This window comes from Lissotriton helveticus, chromosome 3_1 (genome assembly GCF_964261635.1).
Source record: "Lissotriton helveticus chromosome 3_1, aLisHel1.1, whole genome shotgun sequence".
Lineage (NCBI taxonomy): Eukaryota > Metazoa > Chordata > Amphibia > Caudata > Salamandridae > Lissotriton > Lissotriton helveticus.
Window position 1 is genome coordinate 1202550838 of NC_136061.1, and position 18984 is coordinate 1202569821.

The following is an 18984-nucleotide window of genomic DNA, read 5'->3' on the forward strand; positions in this document are numbered from 1 at the left end:
GTTGTCTGGGGTGGGGGAGGGGAGGAGCCAGGGCAGGGCACATGGGCTTTGGAATTTGTCAGGTTTATGAGGAAATTGAACCACAATGGAAGCATGAGGACGGGTATCTAATTGAATGGGCTGAGAGTATTAAAACAGGGGTCTTTGAAACAGAAGTAGCTAAGAACAAGCTTGGAAGATAGGTAATTACAAGCGAGCAGTCACTCGGTAGTCCCTTAAAAAACAGATATGTCTCTTAGATTCGTAACATGGAATGTTTGTGGGTTGAACGATGCCCAAAAAAGGCAAAAGATAGCAGTTCGATTGCGGCGAATGAAAGTAGACTACGTATTCTTGCAAGAAACACATATAATGAGTACTCAGGAGTTCTGTCTAAATCAATTGGGGTTCCATTTATTAGCAAGATCCAAGCAAGGGACGAAAAATAGAGGGGTAGCTATCTTTTCAAGAAGTAAAAAGGTGGTAACCGGTAAAAAATTAGAGGATCAATGGGGCAGATGGGCTATGGTTGAAGTCTTAATAGAGGGAGTATGGACAACTTTAGTTGCAGTCTATGGCTCAACCCAGGATGATCCAGAAATTCTGCAGTTTTTAGATGCAGAGTTAGCGGGCTGGCCCCCTCAGGTCATTATAGGGGGCGATTTAAATACCAACGGGGCAGATGGGCTGGGGGTAGGATTGATTGGAAGTTATAGAGGCAGGAAGAAAAGAGTACATAAGGCACTGATCGATCTTTTAGAGAATAATATCTTGCAAGATGTCTGGGGAAGAATTAGATCGGATCAAACAGGCTTTACGTATTATTCCGCACCACACCGTATATGTGTCCGATTAGATTATTTCTTGATATCTAATGACTTAATGACTAGAGTAGAAATCGATAGGCTCCCACGAATCCTTAGCGATCACAACCCCCTAGTATTGACAATGAAGTTAGAAGGCAGAACCAGATTAAATAGGGTTTGGACCTTTGAAAGAGGGCTCCTCTTGGATAACGATTATATACAACATATGTCCAAATGGATTTGTGAGTTTTTTTAGAATAATAGTGGGAGTGCCCCGGTGGGAGTTATATGGGATGCCTTTAAAGCCGGTGCTCGTGGGGAGACATGTAGCTTTAGCGCTTATAAACAGAAATTAGAACGACTCAGGCACAGCGACATCGAGAGGGCTGTATCAGAGGCGGAGGAACAGCTCCATGAGTGTGTAATAAATGGTGAACCGATAGAACAACCAATTATAGAATTGATGAAAGCAAAAAGTGAAGCTGAGGATGATATGGCAAATAAGGCAGCTCAGTATTATACCATTAGAAGGGAGAGATGTTATGAGCTTAGCGAAAAAGTTGGACACGTTCTTGCCATACGCACTAGGCAGATAGCGGCAGATGGGACTGTGAGGGAGATTAGGGATGAAAATGGAAGGCTACACTCAGATTCAGAGGAAATTAGGGAAGTCTTTAGGAAATTTTATCAGACACTTTATGATGATCAAAGCCCCAGTAATGTTGAAGAGATAGGTGATTATCTCCGGAATATACCAGCTGAGAGGATCTCTAACGAAGATGCAGAAGGACTAGAGAATCTTCTGGATCACACTGAAATCAAAGAAGCTATGGGCAATCTCCCCTCAGGAAAGGCTGCTGGCCCGGATCAACTGCCTTTAGAGTTTTATAAAACTTTTTGGGGGAGTTTAGGGCAGAATCTAATTAGAACGATACAAGCTGCCCAGACGGGGGAGTCTATCCCAAAATCTTGGGGGGGAGCAGATATTGTTCTAATATTAAAAAAAGGGAAGCCGGCGAGTGAGCCAGGGTCCTATAGACCAATCACGTTGATGAACAATGATACGAAAATATATTCGAAAGCCCTCGCAACAAGATTCACAGGAATAATAGGCGCCCTAGTTAGTAGTAACCAGCACGGTTTCATTCCCGGAAGAGGGACGACACATCACACCCGGAAAGTAATAACTTTGTTTGATGCCACCGAGGTCACAGGAGACCCGATGGCCGTAATGTTGTTAGACGCGGAGAAGGCGTTTGATCGGGTCTCCTGGGACTATCTGTGGCACACCCTAACAAGAGCAGGGATTAAGGGGGGTTTCGTGAAAGCTTTACAGACTCTGTATAGGGAACCGGTTGCGGCTTTAGGAGTAAATGGGGGTATCACGGGACAATTTCAGATTAAGAGAGACACACAGCAGGGGTGCCCTTGCTCCCCGTTGCTATTTGCCATGTACATGGACCCATTAATTCGCAGGATAGAGTCATGTGTAGACATCACCCCATTAAATACATTATTGGGCCCATGTAAGATTCTTGCTCACGCTGATGATGTGGCAGTGATAACACCAAATCCCACGGAGGCTATCGAGTTGTTAGAGGCAGAGGCTCGCAGATTTGGGTGAGTCTCAGGCTACGCCCTGAATACTTCAAAGACTCAGATTATTAAAAACTCTGTGACTTTGTGTGATGATAATCGAGTGGTTCAGGATGGGATCTATTTAGGTATCAATATATCAGCTGATCTTGACGCCTTGGTGGAAAAAAACATTGCCCCGATAATAGGTAAAGTAAAGAAAGACCTGGATCGATATGAGAACCTCCACTTGTCACTAGTTGGACGAGTTAATATTATCAAAATGCTGGTTTTGCCGAAATTTCTGTATGTTTTTAAAGCAATTCCACTTTCAGTTGACAATAAGTGGTTTAAAATCTGCGAACAAATGATTAACTGTTTTATTTGGGCAAAAGGCAAGACGCGGAGGACACTGAGATTTATGTCGCTCCCGCGGGAAAGAGGAGGCTGGTCATTACCGGATTTAAAGCTCTATTATTGGGCAGCAGCATTGCAATGTATGGTGGGTTTGATTGGAGGCGCAGAAGTGGAGGGGTGGGATAAGTTTGGTTCGCTTGCTATCCATGGTTTGGTTTTGGGCTCAAATGCTGAAAATGTATTTTTGAGATTCACCGAGGAAGCTATTTTAAAAGAACACGATTTAAGACAGTAATGGCTGCATATAATATATGGAAAGGGTTCGCTAAAAAGTTGGGAATCGGGAAATACAATGCATATACTAGACTAAAAGACAACCCTTCCCTATCCATTGAGGTTTTTTCTGGAGTGGTCTTTCAAGAATGGGAAAGGCGGGGGATAAGGAAATTTGGAGATATGATGGGTCTTCAAGGCATATTACAATTTAAGGAATTGCAAATCACATATGCTTTGGATACAAAACATTTTTTTAAATATCTTCAAATAAGAAGCTGTATGTTAAAGAAACAAGGGGGTACATCGGGATTTGAAAGAAACACGGAGATGGATCTAATAGAAGGTGGTCGGGACTGCACTATCAAGAGGTTTTATTTAGAAATGACAAATTTAAAGAAAGATGATTTAGAGAAATGGATAGAAAAGTGGTCTACAGATTTAGATATAGGCAGGGATATTTTCACTGAGTCCTTAGAAATGGGGAGTAAAATGCTGTGTTCTTCGTCTCTTCAGGCCCAACATTATAAGATACTATACCACCTATATTATACACCCGCAAAGATTGCCCAGTGGGGTGGTTCATCTGGTATTACCTGTTTTAGATGTGGCAGTACAGATGCTGATTTGTTACATATTTTTTCAGCTTGTCCCCATCTGAATAAGTTGAAACAGGATATTGTGAATTTTTTTCAGAATGCACTATCAATAACAATAGAGTTAACACCAGCTACTATGTTATTAGGGATAAGTACTGATGGGCAGCCGAGTTCTAGAAATTTTATATTTGTAGCAATGGCGATTCTGAGACTGTTAGTGGCTTCCGCTTGGCTCGATCCCAATCCTCCATCATATCATCAATGGTTAGGCAAAGTACTCTCAATACAAAAACTGGAAACAGCCATATATGCTAGGAAGGGAAGAAAGGGTAAGAAACTGGGTATGCAAATATGGGGTCCTTTCGTCCGATGGAAGTTAGGTACCGACTGTTAAAATATTAAGAACCTGTTTAGATGTATAATTGAATGTGAATATATGATTTTTTGTTTTATTGTTTTGTAATTATTGTGCCCTGCTCATGTTATAATGAAAATGGGGAAAAATACTCAATAAAATTTTTTTTTTTAAAAAGAACACAAAGGAATCAACTGACAGTCTCTGTCCTTGTTGGATGTACATGTTTTACTGAGAATGTCAGACTTCATTCTCACATGACTGAGAAAGATAATGTAAATTTACAGAAAATATGCTTTCAGTTTAGCTTATGGATCCCCTTCCAAACCACTGTGGGAAAAGCATGAGATAATAGTTTTCTTTCAAACATGATTCATGATATCCCAGCAGAAGGCTTTTTCACATGGTAAAATCACCTTAGAACACACCACAATTCCTAAAATGAGTATGGTACCATCAACAAATGATTTATAATGTAACTAAAGTCCTAAAACCCTCTATTAACTACAATGCTTTTTAATGAGGTGCTATCATGTATATTGGTCCCAAGATGGCTGCCAACACTTCTTGGATGAAGTGCTGACAGCCAATCAGATCTCTCGATGAGATGTGTGGTTAGGCTCCGCCCAGATATATATGTGTTTTTGAAGTTAATTTTCATAAAAACCACTGGAGCAATTTTCACCAAATATAGCAAAGGCACTTCTGCGTACCAGTCCCTACAATTTTGCCAAGTTTGGTGTCATTCCGTTCAGCGGTTCGGGCTGTAGCCTTGTCAGAACGTCCTATGGAAATTAACATGGGGAAAACACGTTTTGGGACCCCCCTTTTTTCTCAGCCCCCACTTCACGAATTTCCCCGAAACTTTCAGGGACGAAGCGCAGCGGAGCTGGCCAAAATTTTGGAAAATGACACGCAAATTCCTCAACTGGCGCCAAAGGTATTCCCAATAGAATGTTGCAGATTTCCTATGGTAGCTAGGTCCTAACTATATATACCTACTGGCTATCGCCAGTAGGTAATATATATATATATATATATATACATATATATATATATATATATATATATATATATATAGATATATCCATTTTCACGTCCTCCAAAGACACCGGGACACGCTCACTGCGGTGCACCACAGGGTCAGAGGTCTCCCTGTTCTTCTCTATACACAGACACAAAACGTAACAAAGTCACGTCGATGCACTCCAATCCGGGGTCAAATACCACAGTAAATCAAATGTGGTCCAAGGATTCTTTATTCAGTTCATTGCAGCATGAAATCAGGCCCGTGATCAAGGTGAGTGTATCGCCGAAACGCGTTGGGACTATGGTTCCAGATGCCTGATTTCATGCTGCAATGAACTGAATAAAGAATCCTTGTACCATATTTGATTTACTGTGGTATTTGACCCCGGCGTTGGAGTGCATCGACGTGACTTTGTTACGTTTTGTGTCTATGTATATGTATATATATATATATATATATATATATATATATATATATATATATATATATATATATATTACCTAGGTACCTAGGTAGTTATAGTTAGGACCTATTTTCCATAGGAAATCCGCAACATTCTATTTGGAATAACTTTGGCGCCAGTTGACGACTCTTCACAAAATTTTCAAAACTAATGGCCAGCTCCGGTCCGCTCCTATCCTGAAAGTCTCGGGATGATTCGTCAAGGAGGGGCCGAGAAAAAAGGGGGTCCCAAAACGTGTTTTCCCCATGCAATTTTCCTTACGAACCTTTCAACGCGGCTACAGCTTGAACTGCTGAAAGGAATTACACCAAATTTGGCAAAGAGATAGTCCTTAGTTCAGACTCATGTCTTTTGCTTAAATGGTGTAAATCTGTTCAGTAGTTCATGAGAAAATGAAATTTAAAATTACATATATATCTATGGCCGTGCAGGATCCGCGCAACCTGAGCGTACCCTGCTGTGCACGAGCTGTATTCTAATTGCCTGTCAACACTCCAAACCAGGAAGTGTTGGCAGCCATCTTGTGCCTCGGTAGAACCACAAACAAACAAGAAACCTATGAAAAAACGTGCAAAATGCGAAAAGGGGGCAGGGTAGAAACATCCTGACCCCCTAGGCCTGTTCAGGGGTCCCACAAACGCCCCCAAGGCCGAAATGTATTTATTTGTTTTAAAAAATCAGCAAAATCAGCGCAGGGGGCGCGGATCTTGCAGAGGAAAAAAAAACAATCCGCGCTATATTAGTTATTTGCCCCCAGGGGGCCAAATCCGGGGGGTATCTTGATAAAAAAAAGTGTGGGGGTGGCCCAATCCCCCCACACTGCCCCGGGGACCGCCACCCCAGGGGCTTAATACTTTAATTTTGGGGGCCTCTAAGGCCCCCGAGCCCCTGGAACCACCACCCCCGGGGCTCGACTCACATTTTGATTGCTGGGGGCACACTGGCCCCTGCAGCCTTGAGGACCCCCACCCCTGGGGCTTTTTTTTTTTTAATTTACATACCCTGTGTGGGGGGGCTCAAGCCCTCCCCCACAGGCCCCGGGGACCGCCACTGCCCTGGGGCACTAAATATTTAATTTAAATTGGGGGGTCTGTGAGGAACCCCCCAGCCCCGGGGTCCGCCAACCCCCGGGGCTTTGCAGATGGTGGGAGGGGGGCCGCACGGCCCCCGCATTGAGCCTTGTGATGGCCCTGGGGACTGCCACCGCCCAGGGCCGGCTCCTCCAGTGTCCCGAGGTGCCCACCCCCGGGACACTGTAGTTTGCTATGGCAGGGCGGGAGCCTCGAGGCTCCTACCCTGTCATAGTAAACTGCTTTGCTATTTGGAAGAGAGAGCAGGAAACCTGCTCTCTCTTCCAAATAGCAAAGCAGATTGCTTTTCCACATGGCATGTTAGCTGCTCCCCATGTGGAAAAACAATGCTGGCTCCCGCAGGAGGCGGGGAGCCGGCGGGACTGTGGTGAGATTGGGGACCCCCAATGGAGTGGGCCAGCCCCAGAGGATTGGGTCCCCGGGGCTATTAGTGGCCCGGGAGGGGGGGTCACACGCCCCCCTCCCCAAAATGTAAATTATTAAAAATAAATAAATAAAGGCCTGCCCGGGGGATGGGGTCCCTGGGGACATAAATGGCCTAAGGAGGGGGGCAAGGCAGCCCCCCTTCTATATGTAAAACATTTTTTAAAAGAGACATGCCCCGGGGATGTGGTCCCTGGTGCCGATTATGGCCTCTGGAGGGGGGCTACGCAGCCCCCTTCCCTGATTTTTAATTTAAAAAAAAATTAGGGGGCAGGCCCTGGGGGATCGGGTCCCCAGGGCCAAAATATTAGGAAAAGAAGGGGGGCCACACAGCCCCCCTTCCTAAACCAACAAAAAAGGAAAAGACCGGCATCGCACCGGAGGCCACGCCCCCTTCTTGTAGCACTCTGCAAACGCGCCCCCTGGCGCGTTTGCAGAGGGGGAACGAATTCCCCTTGAATACTGGGGGTCCCTGGGGGCCAACTAGCCCACTAGAAACCTCCAGTATGCATCAGGGGGCTGCGTTGCAGAGAGGTGTTCTGAGGTCACGCCCCTTCTCTGCAACGCAGCTCTGTGGCGCTTACTGGAGGTAGCAGGTGGGCTAGTTGCACTCCAGGGACCCTCAGTATTCAAGGGGAGTTAATCCCCCAACTTAAACTGTGCCACGAGGCGTGTTTGCACAGTGGTGAAGGGAAGGGGCGGAACCTGAGTTCACATGTGTGCAAACACACCCTGTGGCGCAGTTTAAGTTGGGGAATTAATTCCTTGTCAATCCTGAGGGTCCCTGGAGGCCAACTAGCCCACCAGGTACCTCCAGTAAGCGCCACGGAGCGGCGTTGCAGAGTGTTGTAAAAAGGGGCGCTGCCTCTGAACACCTCTCTGCAACGCAGCCCCCTGGTGCATACTGGAGGTACCTGCTGGTGGGCTAGTTGGCCTCCAGGGACCCACAGGATTGAAGAGGAATTATTTCTCTAACTTAAAACGCGCAACAGGGCGTGTTTGCAGACATGTCGCCTCAGGCCACGCCCCCTTCCTTCACCACTGTGCAATCGCACCCCATGGCACATTTTAAGTTGGGAAATTAATTCTATTTCAATACTGAGGGTCCCTGAGGGCCAAATAGCCCAACAGGTATCTCCAGTATGCGCCAGGGAGCTGAGTTGCAGACAGGTGTTCAGAGGCCATGCCCCTTTTTACACCTCTCTGCAACGTAGCTCTGTGGCGCTCATTGGAGGTACCTAGTGGTCTAGTTTGACCTTAGGGACCCTTAGGATTGAAGGGGACTTAATCTCTCAACTTAGAACGGCCACAGGGCGGGTTTACACAGTGGTGAAGGGAGGGGACGGGGCCTGACGTGATGTGTGCAAACACGCCCTCTGGCACGTTTTAAGTTGGGGAAAAAATTCCACTTAAAACCTGAGGGACCATGGGGGCCAAGTAGCCCACCTGGTGCTTCCAGGAAGCGCCACTGCGCTGCGTTGCAGAGAGGTGATGCAGGCACTGCCCCTTTTTACATCTCTCTGCTATGCAGCTCTGTGGCGCTTACTGGATGTACTACGAATTCCGATTTACTCACTTGTTACAGGAGAGACCTCAGTGCTGCATCTTTGAGCCCAGTACTGATCCTGAAAAGTAATTCTAACCATGCGTACCAGTAACTTGAATTACCTTCCATAGGCTAACATTGACTGGTTTCACTTGGAAATTCTTCTAAGTGTGGAGTTTTGGAACTTTAAAATATTCACGTAAAATCATCCAAACAACGAATTCCGATTTACTCACCTGTTATCAGGAGAGAACCCAGTGCTGCAACTTTTAGCCCAGCACTGACCCTGAAAAGTAATTCTAACCGTACTTACCAGTAACTTGTATTTCCTTCCATAAGTATCCATTGTCTGGTTTTCACCAGAAAAGTTTCTATTTTCACAAACTACTGTATGACTTAAACGCATTCTATCAACTGTTTACAGGAGATGCACCATTGGTGGATCCAGGATCCACCACTGAGTAAGAAAAATAACGAACACACTATTTACCTGCTAAGTGAATTTCCTTCCATAGGGTAACATTGACTGGTTTTACTTGGAAATTCTTCTAAGTGTGGAGTTTTTGAACTTTAAAATTTTCATATCAAATCAGCAGAACCACGAATTCCGATTTACTCACCTGTTATCAGGAGAGACCTCAGTGCTGCATCTTTGAGCCCAGTACTGATCTTGAAAAGTAATTCTAACCGTACTTACCAGTAACTTGAATTTCCTTCCATAGGATATCATTGCCTGCTTTTTGCTGAAAAAGTTTATGTGGAGTTTTGGAACTTTAAAATATTCACCTAAAATCAACCGAACAACGAATTCCGATTTACTCACTTGTTATCAGGAGAGAACCCAGTGCTGCATCTTTTAGCCCATCACTGACCCTGAAAAGTAATTCTAACCGTACTTACCCGTAACTTGTATTTCCTTCCATAGGAATCCATTGTCTGGTTTTCACCAGAAAAGTTTCAAAGTGTCTATTTTCACAAACTACAAATATTCCTTAAAAATCGCCTGTATGACTTAAACGCATTCTTTCAACTGTTTACTGGAGATGCACCAGTGCTGGATCCAGGATTCACCACTGAGCAAGAAAAAGTAACGATAACACTACTTACCTGCTAAGTGAATTTCCTCCCATAGGAAAACATTGGTGATTCTATGTGAAAACATTTCTGTCAACTTTTAAAATACAATCATTTTTCTTAAAAATCACTACTGTAACCAAATCGCTTTTACTCAACTGTTTACAGTAGATGTCCCAGGACTAAATCTAGGATCCAGTCCTGTGGTTAGAAAAGTAATCCATAAAGTAACTAATTGCAGTTAACTAGAAATTCACATTGAGCTCAATGTTGCATTGTGTTTGAAATTGTGTTGTCCATTGCAACAACTGTAGCTACTGAACTTAAAAGAATATTGCCTATTTGCAAAGTATTTAAACTAAAGTAATTCATTCTGAGAAAGTATATTGTGTAATGTAATGTATAATGTAATTTAAAAAATAAAATATCTAATAATAAATAGTTTAAAAAAATGTAGTAAATCAGTTTCAAAAAAATAAATATAACAATTATTACATTTAAAAATTGTCATTTACAAAACCTTTGAAATTCACTGAAAAAACCATTGGTTTCAGATATGTTATAGTTAGGAATTAGCATTTAAAAAACCTTTGAAATTCACTGAAAAAACCATAGGTTTCAGCCACGTTATAGTTAAAAATTAGCATTTAAAAAACCTTAGAAATTCACTGAAAAAAACATAGGTTTCAGCCACGTTATAGTTAAAAATTAGCATTTAAAAAACATTAGAAATTCACTGAAAAAACCATAGGTTACACACACGTTTTAGTTAGGAGTTAGCATTTAAAAAAACATGCAAATTGATTGAAAAAACCATAGGTTTCACACATGTTATAGTTAGCTGGACATTTCACTCATACAAAACCATTGAAATTCCCCGTTATAGTTAATTCAGCTAACTATAACTCGCATGCCCGCAATGCACTGCTGATGACGTCACATATTACATCACTCATGACATGGTCAGTGTATCACTCATGACATCACTGATGACATCTCAAATGACATCTCTGATGACATCACTGATGACATCATCCACGTGACAATCTGATACACCTCATCATACACTAGCATACACTAGAATAACCTTTCAACACTCATTATAAAATATGGAGTACCATATTTGAAACCATTGACACACCAATACAAGTTTCTACAAACCCACTCAGTGATTCCTACATCTACACACATCTAAACACTTACCTATGACTCACTCATACATGCTAACAAAGATCAATAGAACATTATTAAATATAATTATACATCGACATTATCACTATTTTATTTTATTTTTATTTTCACTACAAAAAAAATCGTTACAGGGATGTTACAGTTAGGGTCAGATTTCACTAATACAATACCAGTGAAATTTAGCTGTTATAGTTAGCTGAGCCAACTCCTGCCCCCTCAGTGCACTGCTTATGACCTCATGTATTATATCACTCATGACATGGTTAGTGACATCACTGATGACATCACAGATGACATCTCAAATTACATCACTGATGACATCATCCAGTGATTGTGATTGTTTTTTAAAAGTTTATGAGTATTAAATCTATATACCAAGGTCTATTGGTGAATTGGTAGGTGTAAGAGGGCCTGTTTGGATGATTCAGTGAGTGCATGCCTGATTGTATAAGTGAGTGATTAGATGTTACAGTGAATGTATGGTTGCGTGACTGGTTGTGTGAATGTCTGTATCTGCCAGTTGGTGTCTAAGTGACTGTAAGGGTTGGAGAGTGGATATTTAAGTAGCTGTATGAGGTATTGATTGATTGATGGAGAACCTGTATGGGTGTCTGAGTGTCTGTTTTTGTAGGTGAAGGGGCTTGTGACTGCCTGCCTGGATGAGTCAATGGGTGAGCCAGTGTCTGTATGGGTTAGTGACTATGCGTATGAGGGGATGTATGGGTGAGTGAGTGTATGTATGGCTGTGTAGGTGAGTGGATGTGTTAGTGGTATATGGGTGAGTAACTGGGATCTGAAAGGCAGTATAGGTGAGTGATGAAGTATATAAGTGACTGGGTGAGTGAGTGAATGTGGGAGTGGCTATATGGGCGAGTTCGTACATCTGTCAGTGATTGTATAGTTGAGTGAGTACATGTTAGTATTTGACTGAATACATGGGTGTGTGTGTAACTGTATGGGTGAGTACGTGGGTGTGTGATTAACCCTATGGTTGACTCACCCAGTGTATGAGTGGCTGTATGGGTGTATGTGTGCATATGTTAATCGCTGTATTAGTGAGTGAGTCGGTGTATGAATGGCTGTGTGGGTGAGTGAGTGGATGTGTATGCTGATCTATGAATCATTGGGTAGCTGTGTAAGTGCTGGTATGAGTGTGTGAGTGGATTTGAGAATGGTATCGTGGAAGTTGGAATGGGTGTATGAAAGGTTATATGGGGTGTGAGTGGGAGCGTCAGAGATTCTGTATCTTTGATGTCATTTGAGATGTCATCAATAATGTCATAAGTGATGTCATTGACCATGTCATCAGTGATGTAATATGTGAGGTCATAAGCAGTGCATTGCGGGGCATGAGTTATAATTAGCTAAGCTAACTATAACGGCTGAATTTCTCTGGTTTTGTACAAGTGAAATGTCCAACTAGCTATAACGTCCCTGTAACCTTTGTTTTTTTCAGTGAATTTCAAAGGTTTTTTAAATGTTATTTCCTAACTATAACGTTCCTGTAACCTTTGGTTTAATCAGTGAATTTCTAAGTTTTTTTTAATAGCAGTCGCATTTGCAGCTTGGTGGAGAAAGGGGGTCTGGGCCTCCAACCAGCTCTCAGGAATCCCCATGTGTAGGACTTACAGTAGGTACCAGGAGGACTTCTTGGCTCTCAAGGTCCCTCAGGAGTAAAGTGGGCTTCATGCCCCAACCAGTAGTAGAACAAGAGTCGCGTTTGCAGAGTGAATGAGAAAGGGGCCGTGGACTCTAAAAACCTCTTAGCAATCCTGCTGTGTGGGACTTACTGGAGATAACAGGAGGGGTAGTTGGCCCCCAAGGATGTCTTCTGACCACCTCCCAGCAATCCTGCTCTGTGGGGCTTACTCAAGGTAATAGATGGTCTTGTTGGCCCCTAAAGACCCTCAGCAGCCAAAGGGACTTAAACCCCCAACTAGGAGGAACATTGGCAGAGTGGTGGAGAAAGGGGGTGGGACCTCCAGCGAGTTGGCAGCTTTTTTTCTATGTTTTAGTAGGGGGGGGCGCATGATCCCCTTCCCTGGACTGTTTTGTGCCCTTGGATCCCATCCCCTGGGGCCTACCCTTTTGATTTTTTTTAAAGAAAACACATCCCCCCTCCCCAGGTTGATTTCTGCCCCAGGGACCCCATTCCCGGGGGCCATGCCTTTTTGGTTTTTTTTTATATTTTCTTTCAAGGGAGGGGGGCAGAGAGGCCTCCTTCCTGGGTCATTTTGGCCGTGGTGACCTCATCCACCAGGGTGTGGTCACCTCGTTGGGGACCACGGGGGAGCCTGATGGCCCAAGCGGTACCTGCCAGCTCCTTGCCTCCTGCAGGAACCAGCATTGCTTAAAGGCACAGGTAGCTACTGATATGCAGCTCCCTGTCTGTAAAAGAAAAGTGTTCCGCTTTGAGCCAGCGAGAGCAAAATGCTCTTGCTTGCTCAAAGCGGAGCACTGTTTGCTATGGCATGGTGGGAACATAGCAAACTGCAATATATGATATTCTTCGAACCTCCAGCTTTAGTTCTTGATTAATGAAAGCATTCTTGTGGAATGCTTTTGCTTTGGTACGTCTTGCGCCAGTCCAAGAATTTTACATCTAGCGGCAGAATACGAATGCCCCTGGCCAATCCTCAAAATCATGGCCCCAGTTCCGAAAGTCAATAAAATAGAACCAGAGTATTCGGGCTACTGGACTGCTTTTAACTCTCTAATTCTTTTTAAGTAAACTCTTCAGAGCCCAAAGACACTCAGTCTAGAGCATCCAGGGGGCGCCGAGAGGCAGGGGCTGGGATAGGAGGTAGATCATCTCATGGCGGACTGCCAGCTCAATCCCAAGATCCAACTACAAGCTTTTTCACTGCAGCAACTTTAATATATGCTGTAGGAGCTGGAATTACCTCGGCTGCTTGGACCAGACCTGCCCTCCAATGGATCCTCGTTAAAGGATTTAAAGTGTACTCATTCCAATTACAGGCCCTCGAAAGAGTCTTGTATTGTTATTTTTCATCACGACCATCCCAAGTCGGGAGTGGGTAATTTGCGTGCCTGCTTCTTTCATTCGATGTTGTAGCCCTTTCCCAGGCACCCTCTCCAGAATCAACCCCCGATTCCCTGTTACCAGTGCTCACCATGGTAGGCACAGAAAGTACCATTGATAGTTGATAGTTGATAGGGCAGACTTTCGAATGTCTAGTCACCATCACAGGGACGTGCGATTGGCCTGAGGTTATCTAGAGTTACCAAAGCAGACAGGCAAGACCGGATTGGTCTTGGTCTGATAAATGCATGCATCCCGATGCATGCATGCTAATCGGCATGTATTAGCTCTAGAATTACCACAGTTATCCAAGTAACAGATGGAGTGATCAAAGGAACCAAAATTGATTTAATGAGCCATTTGTAGTTTCACTGTACCGGCCATGTGTACTTACATGTGCATGGCTTAATCTTTGAGACAAACATATGCTACTAGCTGGATCAACCAGGTAGCCGCTCCTGCTGTACGGGTTGTTGGGGGCCACATGCCCATCCCCCAACTGACCTTCACATCCCTCAGGAGCCTGCTGGAGAAGCCCACCCACCTGGGGGGCTTGCTGGTAGGACAGGTGCGGTCACACTGGCACTGGCAGAGAGAGGCGGGCTGATGTGCAGCCTCAGCGAGACACAGGGTTGTCAGCCTGGGCGGCTAAGGATACCCACGGAGCAGCCGAGCTGCTGGTGAAATGCGCTAGGCAGTGGAGAGCAATGGCATGGTGCACAGAGGCCAGGACCGCTAGGCAGAATATGGGACCTGGCGCATTCACTGGGGGGACACAAGCTGACAAGGCTGCTCGGCCTTCGGCCTGCTGGGTCGGATCTCCACAAATAGCAGGCCCTCGAGTCAGATGGTCCATGGCAGGGTGGAAGCTCTTACTTGAAACATCAGACGAGGCTGACCAAGGCTGGCCAAGCAGTCTATCCCAAAACAGACCAAGCATGCCCAATCAATCATATATTAGGGTGCTGGTTGGACCTTCCCTGGGCAGGCGCCCTGCATCGCAATTCCAGCTTCATGCCCCTACTTGCTCTTGGGGAAGACAGGCTTGGAGGAAAGGTCCATCAGGAAGAGTTGGGAGGCAGGTGGGGACCCAAGACCCTCGGGGACCAGCCAGGCCAGCCCAAACAGCACCCAGCTGAGAAACGCTGGCCCACAAGGGGATCCAGATTACCCTGCCCCTAGTAAATTGGAAGAAGGCTACCACCCTTTCTTGTAATCTGTGTGGTCCAAGTTACAGAGGGGGGCACTGGCAACATGGCACCCAGCCTCCTGGAACCTTGCTTGGGGAAGCTACTGAGCCCTCATTGGAACTTCCATGGCAGCTGGGATGACGACTTCATGTCCCTGCCTGCTTTTGGGGAAGGAAGACTTGGAGGAAAGAGCCATTGGGCAGGGCTGGGAGGCACAAGCAGACCCGGTTCCCTGGGGGCCCTGTCTGGCTGGTCTGGGCCCTGGCAGAACCTGGCTGAGCACCACTGGCCCATGAGGGGGTTCGAGGTACCCTGTCCCTACTAATCTAGAGGAAGAATATCCCCCTTCTTGTAATCTGTGTGCACTGATTGACAGACGGGACCGAAAGCATGAATGCACCCGGCCTCCTGGATCCCAGCTGGGCTTAAGGAAGCAAATGAGCACTCATCTGGACTTTCATTGGAAAGCATTGCGTGTGCCCAGATGGCCGAGGGGTTCGGAGCATCCAGATGGCCGGCCTTGAAGGATGGCCATCTGGACACAATGTGCTTCATCGAAATGGCTTCCACTTGACCTTGGAGAGGACGGGGACTCTGCAGCCCGGGTGCTTGAAGTCCCAGCAGGTCCCTGACGGATATCCAACCCGGGGCCCGCAGGCACCTTAACATGCTGGTGAAGCGGGGGAGGCCTCGTTGGGCCCGGTGGCTGCCCGTCCCCATGCCTTCACAGTGCAGCAGGTCGGAGGATGGAGCTCATGGTGGGAGGGCCCACCCAAGGGCCCAGAGGTGCCATGGAGTCTGGTTGGAGCTCATGGTTCCAGGAGTACTAGGGATGGCTCTCTGGGCCCCCAGGACCCCATCCTGGGTGCTTGGACATGCAGCCGGCTGCAGTATGGGGTCCATAATGGGGGGCCACACCACAGGGTCCGCTGGGGCCCCGGTAGGAGTGTATAAACCTAGCCAAGTAGGGTAAGTCTCCCTTGGCCTGATGGACCCTTGGCCCGGGCCCTAGGTGGTGGATCAGGCCCAAGGATATAGCACAGGGTGGGAGGTCCCACTACTGGGCCCAGTGGGGCCCATTTGAAGGTCCTGGACCAAGGCGTGGGGCCCAGGGCCCGTTCAGATGTCATGGACCAAGGCACACAGTACCTCAGCCTCCATCCCACCTGCTTGGACATGTGGAGGGCCACAGGATAGGGCCTAAGATGGGGGACCCCACCCCAGAGTCCACCAGGACCCCAGTTAGACCCCTAGCCAAGCAGGGGATGCTTCCCTGGGCCTGATCGACCTCTGTCCTGGGCCCTTGGCAAAGCGTCAGGCTGGAGGACAGAGATCAGGATGGGAGAGCCCATCCCGGGGCCTGATTGGAGTTTCTGGATCTGGGTGCACAGAGGAGGCCTCCCTGGGCTCCCATACCAGCTCCTTTGACACGCAGCAGGTGGCAGGACAGGACCCAGGAGAGGGGACACCAGTCAGAGCTTCTGAACCCAGCCAGGCCCAATGGACCCCTGTCCTGGGACATTGAACGTGCAGCAGAACAGAGCCCAGGACCTGGTAAAAGCTTCTGGACCCAGGCATGCAGGAGAGGCCTCTCCAGGTCCTCACCCCGGGTGCTTGGACACATAGCTGGATGCGTGAATGGTCCCAGGATGGGGTCCCCCATCCCAGGGTCCTCTGGTGCCCCGGTTGGAGCTTCTGAACCCAGCAAAGTTTGGGAAGCCTCCAGGGACCTGATGATCCCCTGTCCCAGGACCTGTGCAGTGCAGCAGGCCAGAGGACAGATCCCAGGGCAGGAGTGCCTTCCCCAGGGTTGGGAAGGGCCCTGGGGCCCAGTCAGAGCTCCTGGACCCAGGAGAGTAGTGGAGGCCTCCCCACGGCCCTGGGACCCTATCCCGGGTGCTTCGACCTTCGGTGGACTGCAAGACAGGGGGCCCTCCACCCCAGGGCCCACCAGGGCCCCGGTCAGAAACTTCTGAACCCATACAAGCAGGGGAAGCCTCCCTGGGCCCGATGATGCCCCTTCACGGGCCTTTGGTGATGCAGCAGGTTGGAGGGTGTAGCCTAGGGTGGGCCCTGCGCCTGATCGGAGCTCCTTGACCTGAACGCACTGAGGAGGCCTCCTCGGGACCCCATCCTGGGTGCTTGGACATGTAGCGGGCTCCAGGTCACGGTCCAGGATGGGGGGACCCAACCTCAGGGACCCCGGGGCCCCAGTCAGAGCTTCTGAAACTGGTGAAGCAGGGAAAGCATCCCTGGGACCGATGGACCCCTTCTCAGAACCTTGGTGATGTGGAAGGCTGGATGACGGTGCCCAGTGGGGCCCCAGGGTCTGGCCAGAGCTCGTGGACATGGGCATGCAGGACAGGCCTCCCCAGACCCCCAGGACCCGATCCCGGGTGCTTAGACATGTGGTGGGACGCAGGACAGGTGGCCCCTTCCCAGGGCCCCTATGCGCTCCGGTTGGAACTTACGAACCCAGCAAGGCAGGGGAAGCCTCCCGGGCTCCAAAGGACCACTGTCCCAGGCCCTTGAAAGTGCTGCAGGCTGGAGGCTGGAGTCCTGGGTGGGAGGGCCAGCTGCCAGTCAGGAGGGGCTCTGGGGCCTAGTGAGATCTACTGGACCCTGCCACGCAGGGAAGGCCTCCCCAGGTCCATGGGACCCTGTCCCAGGTGCTCTGCCATGCAGCTGGCGGGAGGATGGAGACTAGGATGAGGGGGCCCGCCACCCCACGGCCCACAGGTGCCCCGGACATGGGCCATCTGGTCACTTGCTGAAAACCATTGGACCTCGAGTGATCTAGAGGAAGAACAACCCCCTTTGTTGTAATCTGTGTGCACCAAGTGATAGAGGAGACCAAAGGCACAAACACATCTGGCCTCCTGGCACCCTGGCTGGGCTCAGGGAAGCAAATTAGCTCTTATCCAGGACTTCTGGGCAGCCCGGCCATCTGGTCGCCCTGTAGGAAAGCATTGCATATGACCAGATGGCCAGGCTCAGGGGACCCTACCCCTGGGTGCTCGGAGCCCCAAGTTGGCCTCTAGCACAGGGCGGAGAGAGGGGCACTGACGGAGCTCTTAACATGCAGGCAAAGCAGAGGATCAGATGGTCCAGGACAAAGGCAGAGGACCCAGGTCACAAGACCAAAGTCCAAGGCATCAGGACCCAGGTCCAAGACCTAGGACTCAGGTTCCAGGACGCAGTCGCCAGGACCCAGGCTCTGGGACCCAGGTATCAGGGGCCATGACCCAGGCCCCAGTACCCAGACCCCAAAACTCATGACCCAGAATCCAGTCCCCAGGAGCACCGTCCTGGACCCTTAGCGGTGTAACAGGCAGGAGGACAGGGGCCCCGGTCGTATCTCGTATACCCGACCACACAGGGGAGCATCCCTTGGCCAGGACAATTGTTATTAGCACTTGTTCTATCATTTTTGTTCCCTTAGGTTTTGGACTCTAGCTCAGTCAACACCTTGGGAAACCTAGCCAACCTAGGGCTATCCAAAGTGGGCTAACTTGTGTGGCTCTGACCACGTTTTATTACCCAGAATCCCTTGCAAACCTCAAACTTTGCCTATAAAAACATATATTTCTCACATTTCTGTGATGGAAACTTCTGTAATCTGCAGTACGCCACTCACTTCCTTCCATCCGGCATTCCCCCAAGTCTCCCAATACAAATGATACCTTACTTGTGTGGGTCGACCAAGTGCCCGCAATAGGAAATGGTCCAAAACACAACATAGACGGAGTGCATTTTTCCACTGAAATCAGACCTTTTTTCCAATGAGCCAATCAGCTCATTTCACTTTTAATGTAATGATGTCAGCGTGCCATGGGTGATGATTGTCTTTACACTAAAAAAAGGCCTCTGGCAGCAGGGGAAGCTCTTATCCTGCTCCAGAGGCTGAACAAAAAAAAGAAAGGCAGGAAGGGAGCTTGTAGGTCATTATCTAGTCCCCCGAGGGCACATTCTGAGCATAAATATGGCAC

General features: G+C 47.6%; 1 protein-coding gene and 1 pseudogene across 1 annotated transcript in view; both read right to left on the reverse strand.

Moving 5' to 3' along the window:
- LOC144823384 (interleukin-18-like) overlaps positions 1-18984 on the reverse strand; it is a 311324-nt gene that overhangs the window by 174970 nt on the left and 117370 nt on the right. The window lies entirely within an intron of this gene.
- On the reverse strand, positions 13191-14256 carry LOC144825459 (18S ribosomal RNA; annotated as a pseudogene).